This window comes from Anser brachyrhynchus, assembly GCF_964034855.1.
Source record: "Anser brachyrhynchus genome assembly, contig: SCAFFOLD_173, whole genome shotgun sequence".
Classification (NCBI taxonomy): Eukaryota; Metazoa; Chordata; class Aves; order Anseriformes; family Anatidae; genus Anser; species Anser brachyrhynchus.
Window position 1 is genome coordinate 162,727 of NW_027664135.1, and position 7,675 is coordinate 170,401.

Here is a 7,675-nt window from a genome sequence, read left to right on the forward strand (position 1 = left end):
TTCTTAGCCAACTTCACTGTTGGAGCAGAAGCCAGAGAATTTATGGGGAAGGAAGCTCCTGGTACAGGACGGTGTGGTCATCCACAGCCTTGCTGCAATGCCTCCCCCAGCTCCTACTTGTGGAGCACCACAACCATCTCCTGATGCCTGCTGGGGTGTGCTGCCTGCCTTCAGCCTCCAAACTTGCAGCCTTGCAGTGGCAGCAGGGAAACACAAAGAGGAATTATCCCCAGTGCAGCTGCCGGGAGAGGGCATCACAGCCCCAGGAATTGCAAGGGAGCACCCAGGAAAGCCCGGCAAGCTCACGGAGTTCAAGCTCTAAATTCTCCCAAAAGATGAGCCTCGGGAACAAAACTTGGGACCGTTCTGGGCGATAAAAATCAGGGATGCAGCAAAAACAACACTTATATGAAGTGCAACAGTTTTCCCAGAAGCATGCGGTAATTAACATATCTCTTCCTCTCTTGTACCTACCAGCATATTGCCTCTCCTCCTGCTCATTCCCTCCTCTTCGCTCCCAAATAAGTTCAGACCCTGCAGAACTGTTCCCACCAGGATTTAGCTGCCAGGTTGCTGGGTCTGGCTCAGACCTGATGCTGTGTGTTCCCCAAAGCCTCTCCTCTTCTTCGCCCCCTAATCCTGCTCTAACACAAGGCATCACCCCTTCCAGTAGGGCAACTCCAGAGCTGCACAGGAGCTCAGAAGTGAAAACGTTAAATTTAGGTATGAAAAAGTAAAAGTTTAAAGACCCAGGACAGGTTTTGTGTCTCCCAATGCATATTTAGCCTTGGGAGACCCCTCTGAGATAACCACAGGTACATTTCCCTCCCGTGCAGGTGGAAGAAAAGGCGGCAGTGGGACGAGAGGACTGGTGTTGGGAAGCATTTTGCAGCCACGAGGTTTCAACCAGGAACTCTGCAGAAGCTCGTCTCCTTTGCCATGGCACTGCCAAGAGGGGCAGGAGAGGTGGTGGGAGCGCTGCCAACAGCCCTGGGTCTTGCTGCCATGGGGAGAAGCAGAGAGGGACGAGGACAGAGAGTCCCAGGAAAAAAAATAAAATAAAAATTAAATTAAATTAAAATAAAATACAATAAAGTAAAATAAAATAAAATAAAATAAAATTAAAATAAAATAAAATAAAATAAAATAAAATAAAATAATAAACACTCAAGTAATGGTGTTGAGGGAAATACTGGCAGAGCCACCAGCCCCGTTACCACTTTTCAGGCACTTTTGGGGTACGTTATCAGGCCCTCCGGTCTGCCTGGTGCCCGGCTTTGTGAAGTTTCACGAGGGGAGAAGCAGGATGCAGGATGACACAGTTTGGCTGCCTGGCTCTCATGGTACAAGGACAAGGACATGGGATGCACATCGCAGCAGTGCCACCACCAACTAGTTTGCCAGCTCCCCCTTCCAGACGTTCCCTTTTCTTCCAGCTCCCCCTCCGACGTGGGGCTCAGCACCCAAATGGCTTCTGAGAGCTCGGCAGGGCTCCCAGCGCCAGGAGGCTGACCTGGGAAAGTCCTCTTCACGTTAGGCTTGGTTTCTTGGACTTCCAGCACCCAGCTCTGCCCTACAGCCACAAGCGGATAAAAGCCTACAGCAGGGGGCTTGTGGGGGCACACGTGTCCTCCCCAACCTGTGATGTTCCTTAATCCAAGCTGGGACGAGGCACTTGCACAAACAATTATATAGGTGATAAAGTCCTGCTCTTGTCATCAGCCTCACCCTACTGACTCCCCATGTAAAAGTGATGCTGGGGAGGGCAGCTTTAGGGACCGATCCCAAATCCTCCCCCGTTTCCTCCTCTGCACCTGGAACCGCAGACACCAAGCTCTACCTGGGCAGACAACAAGCAGCCAGGAGAGTCAATTTCATCATCTGCCTCCTCCTCTTCCTCCTCAAGCTGGGTTCTACATCCTGCTTCCACACTGGTGTTTCTCAGAGCATTAATGACTTCCAAACCGGTTAAAATAAGCGGTAGAAATCACACTTTCTGCATCAGCTTTCAGTGTAAAGTCACTTAACTCTATCAAGTAAGATCTAATTAAAACAGATCAGAGAAACACAACTCCTTCAAGCACCCCCCAATTCATTTCTGCAAGCGTCATTGAAACAAAGGGCAGGAGAAGCAGGTCATTCATTCAGGTTTTATTTAAGGTTTCAGTTTTGCTTTCTCAATGGCTGAGCTGACTCTAACAAACCGGGCACTACCGGAGAGTTACACCAAGGCAGTACAAAGAAAGAGGAACACGTTTTCCAGCTGATTTTAAAACAGCTAATGCCCTTGTTATTTCCCAGCAGGACAAGACACACAGACACCTGGCAGCAGGTCAGATTAGCTCCAGCTCGCTTAGCATGGGTTGTTGCTCAAAGACATAAATAAGGCTCAGTCCTCACTCTGAGCACCCCTTCATTGCACAGGAGCCCCCCACTCCTTTCTGCTCCCAAACAGGATGCCTCAATCCACCGCAGGCTGCTCCAGCACCCTCCAAATTCCCTCAGCAGGTGGGAAACTGAGCTTTTACCTTTTGCTTCCACCTACCCCAGCACCCATCATCTTCCTCAGAGCAACACCATCCTCTGTTGCCCTCCCACCCCTTTCCTGGGGGCATCCATTTCGGCTGCAAGTTTCTGTCCAGCCCCTGCAGGCTTCGCTGTTTTGCCACCACCGGCAGCTCCCTGCTTCTGTAAGACCCCAGCCTTGATGCTGAGAGCTGTCATTAGCAGCAAACCATGAGACCCACCCTAGGACATTATCTATACGCTCAATCCAGTGTGTTTACAACCCCAAAATACATCCACATGTTCTCTATTACTATCAAAATAAACCATCGAAAAGTCTCTGTATTTTATGCTAGGGAGACAAACAGACTCAGCCTTCACCTTTGACAGCTTAAGCTGTCATATTTAAATTTCATATTTAAATATGAAAGATGCTGGGGAATCTGTAAGCTCGTAATTAAGAAAGGCGTTCAAATACGTGCCATTCTTCTTGGACTTTGGGCTGGACCTTTCACTGCCAGCTGAGCTCAGCAAACTTGAAGTTCCAGCAGCCTACAGGCCACTTCAGCCCATCCTTGCACGGAAAATATCATCTAGTGATACCAACCCGTGATACCTTGAGACAGACACGTTAGGATACTAACAGAGATCTCAGCTCAGAAGCGATCTCAGCTCAGCCAGCCCCTCTCACCCAAACTCTTGGCCCCACTGAACTTAAATCAATCATTTGTTTAAAGAAAACCTAGGGCTACAGTAACGCAACTCCATATCAGCTCTTTAAATATAAGAAGCTTGAAATGCACCAGCTGCTTCTTAAATACGACAATCTTCAGTGCTTTGGAAAAAAAAGAGATGGGTTTTACCTCCCGCCTCCACCACGAGTTCTGGGAGCTGTAGCACATTGTGCCATTTCGGCACCTAACCTGATAGAATTGCTGAGGATCCCTTAAAAAGGAAGCAGGTTTTCTTGCTGGATAGTCAGACAACTGAATATTTCATGTTCTAATATAGAAGAGAGAATCTAATAATCAAATAAATAATTAAGGGCTGCGATTAAAAATGGTTCAGACTCAGTAGAATTAGTTCATGCAGTAGGTATATTAAAAATATATATTAAAAAATGCCACCAAATCAGTTCTCTTTGGAAGTTGCTTTCAAATCCCAGCAGGAAAGATGTCCTCAGAAAAAAAAAAAAAAAAAAGCCACAGAGGAAAATTTTTAAGTCAGACACTTGTGCTGACAGCTCTCTGTAGTGACCAGAAAGTGCTGTAAGAGGCTATGCAAAAGCTGCCACCAGTGCTGAAGCTGGGCGATGCCCAGATGAACCTAAGAGTAGAGAAAAGGATCCATATCTCAGAAAAAAATATATACCTCATTCTCCTAAGCTAACTAAATTTTATTTATGTTTTTAAGATTTCTGAGAATGTGAAAACATGATGTGTCTGTTAACTTGGAACTGGGGCTAGGTACAAAGTAGCCAGTCAAACTCTTTCGCATCGTAGGCAGGTAAAAAATAAAATAAAACCGATGACATGTCTACAGTCACTGTCTTACAGCTTCCCAGTGCACAGCTCTCAGTCCTTACCAAACCAGTAAGGACCAATTCACAGTTGAAGTCAATGAGACAGAAGCACATCACGGGCTTAAGAATGGGGAGAAACAGTCACTCCTGCAGATTCCTTTCCAATAGGCAACAGAGAATCCAGGAGAGTAACTTAAATACAAGTCACCCTTTTTACCATTTTTCCTCCTGCAGAAAAATAAGCTCACAGATTTGCTCGCAGGTAGGGCACATCTGCATTACCACTCTCATCTCAAAGGGGTGCCAAGGATGGAGTGGGAAGGGAAGGCGAAGGGAAGTCAGCAACACTCAGTACATTCATGGATCAGGTTTAATCCTGTGCTGTCAAAAATAGGCAATTGGTGGGTCAGTAAGACCAGAGCCACATTAGATTTTAGACCTAGTGAGATCTAGCCCATCATTCCTTCCCATCTACCCCACACATGGCATTTTGAGACTTGCATAGAAAATTAAACCAAACTCCTCACCAAAGAGAATTATCCGAAGGTAGTGGCCTTCCCTTTCCCGATCTCCACCCCAGCCCCAAGCAGAGGAGCTCATCAAGAGATCAGGTTCCCCCCAGGGCTGGCAGCTTTGCTGCTCTCCCCAAGGAATTCATCTTGTAAGGGGAAACTCTCCATATTACATGAAGATGAAAAATGCATACAAGGGGAGGAAGGCAGCAGATTTGGCAATGGGCTTCAGACATTACAGCCTCATGTCAAACAGTGGCCACCCTGTAGCCTGAAGGATGGGAGAAGACACCAAAAAAGCAAGGGACCTTACAGGCTTTATCTACGCCTCTAAAACCAGTGCAAGGGCTGTCACGTATCGTAGAGTGAATGGGGAAAAATATATGTATATATTTCAATCACAAGCCCAGGGCAGGGAGGAAAGGACTGATCCAGCAGCAGGTCTCAGCAAGAAGCAGGAATGAGTTTCTGTGCAACACAAGTGCTTTGGGGAGAGGAGAACTGGATTAAACTCACCCTGGAAATGACCAAAGCGATACGTACAGAGAAAGCAAGATCTTTTATCCGTTCCCTCTGTGTGCAGTTACTCCTCTTCAGAGCCACTCGCTATCCCACAGGACTACAGAAGCTTGTATCACTTAATGCATCACTTGTAAGCACCCAGTGACGATAACATGAAAACCCATCCCATCCGACAGAATTGTCTGGTGACAGTGAATTCTCCAACCCTCCCTCAGCCCCGAGTTAAGAAATGCGGCAGTCCTTTTATTAAAAATCAGGATACAGTTCAACATAACGCCAGTGTTTACACCCAATCTCTCTAGTAGTTCCAGGGTTGCTGTTGTTTTACGCATCATTAGCAACCAAAGGAGTCAGTAGCATAAAGATATCAGTTCACTCGCTCATTTCAAAAAAAAAATAAAATGAATGCCCCTATGCTTCCAAGAAAACACTGTCCGTGATCAGGTTGTTTTCTGTTGGCCTTGGTCTAAGAAGCAAGAGTTTTCAACATCATCTTGCAGGCAGACCTTATCTTCCTAAGAGCAATTGTTCTGTTTGCTTTCTCTTACAGGGCAGGTCTCCACGAAGCCTGACAGCACTAATAAAATAACCCTAAAAGAAATCCCAGTTGATTTTTCCTGTGATTTTTCTAGAATATCAGAACTAGTTGAAAGCTGTTTAATTACTTGAGTTGAAACTAAAGTGTGCGGGGAAAGACCTTGATTCACACAATTTGGCAAAAAGATCACGAGTTGTCCAACAGCTGCAAGAAGCACACACAGGCTTTCTCCTTGCTCCCTCGAAGCATCCAGCGGTGCTGCCGGAGGGCTGCATGGTCCTGCCCTCGTTCCCCTTCCAGTTGTTTTAGCTGTTCCGATTGCTGCTGCCTGCTTCCTTCCCTCCTCAAGTCATCCGAAGCAGAGAGCAGCCTCAGTGCTGGAAGAGCAGCTTGGCAGAAGCAGGAAGAGTCCAGCCAGCAGAAGATTTACTTTATTAAGATAAACATGGTCTAAAGGCTCCACATTATCTTTAAAAATAAACACAGTAAGAAATACAAGAACAAACTGGCTTTGCTACGGGTAGGTCAGGTTCAGATGTTCTCAGAAGATCTTCCCAGCCATAAAATATACCCTTCCCCTACCGTGCCCATCAAGAAGGATGGAAAGACAGTTCACTACGCAAGATCAGCAGCGTACCTGTTGCGTGCCCTTCCACATTCAGCAAACAATACATCTGCTACCCTTCAAGGCAGATCAAAGTTTTAAGAACACCCCTGTGAAGGAGGAGCAGGAGGGGACAGGTAATTCGGTTTCTGAAGGGAACATCTAAAAGGCTTGACACGACAGCTGTGCTGACTCCCCCGCTTTAATGGTTGTTCTTTGCTGCTTCTTTAGCAGCAATAATCAGAGGAGTGAGACTAGAAAGAGGCTTTGCAATTTTCAGGAACTGGTGCTAGGAAGAGGAAAAAGGAAAAAAAAAAAAAAGGTTACATTTCTCAGAACATGTCCCAAAAGCCTGGTGTTTACACAAAATATCAGGACCTAGACCTGTATGAACTCCAACAACCTCCAAGCAGGTGAAACAAAAAAGACACGATGAGCAAGAAAGTTCACCGTGACTTTTGGGCCTCACCTGAACTGATAAAGAGCTTTGCACCCAACACATCCTAATTTCTCCAAAGTTTATACACTCTCAAGACCAAGCAAGTTCTCCCAGGAAATAAATTCATGTAAAATCTGCAGTGAAATTCTTTGTGGAAGGGAGGTGTAACTAAAAGCAACCTGCGCAGTTCCAAAACATTGCACAGGGCTTCCTGCAGCAATCATCTCTCCATTCCGTCTTTCCTGTCACCACAGATCTGCTGAAAACAATGCCTTGGCCTTCTAAAGCTATTAGAAATTTTCAGAACAGCTGGGACTGAGGAGCACAGCAGGGAATTCACAACAGGACCAGTCAGGCCATCTCCTATACCAGGTGCTCTGTTCTGTTAAACAATATTGATTATCGAGCATGCAACAAGCAGTAGGTGGTGTCACAAAGTGCTTCTTGCAGCACATGTGGTGTTTGTTTCGGGGGCAAGGTTTAAAACATAACATCTGGAACAGAGGAAGAAGTTTTCCCTGTGTTCAAGGTTAAGTGGAAAGCTTGCAATACTCCAGCCTCGCAGAGGAAGTCTAGGTTGAGGACAGAGAGTGACACAAAACAGCCAATCAGACGAGTGAAGGCATGAAGCCCAGAAGCTGTTCTGAAAACCCAAAATAATTAAGTCCCTCAGGATTTCTGAGCACCAGAAGGGATCAACCACCCAATCTGAACACACTTCTGAACACACTCGGAAAAATCCGAGGCCAAAAGGTAAAGGCAGGCAGAAATGCTGCAGTCCCAATGTTCTCCTGCCCCAAAGAACACAACCCTGCTGCTCTCTGATACTCTGGAGCTGGCAAGTCCAGGAGAAAAAATCAGCTTTCATCTACTGCCATTCTTTCTGCCGGTGATTAATGCTTCATTAGTGTCTCAGAAAGGCAGCAGCGCTCCCAAAGCTGAACCCAGTAGACAAACTAAAGGAAAGAAAGGAACACCAAAAAAGAGACAACTGTCTCACAGTCGAGGTCTGAGGGCCCCATCATCACAGATT

At 46.2% G+C, this 7,675-nt stretch overlaps 1 long non-coding RNA gene across 1 annotated transcript; it reads right to left on the reverse strand.

Annotated features, from left to right (window-relative positions):
• Positions 1-2,131: 2,131 nt before the first annotated feature.
• LOC308186206 lies at positions 2,132-6,212 on the reverse strand. Its single transcript, XR_013943968.1, has 3 exons — positions 5,083-6,212; positions 4,245-4,408; positions 2,132-3,831 (listed from the first exon to the last, which is right to left on the reverse strand). It is a non-coding gene; the product is annotated as an uncharacterized lncRNA (long non-coding RNA).
• Positions 6,213-7,675: the final 1,463 nt, after the last annotated feature.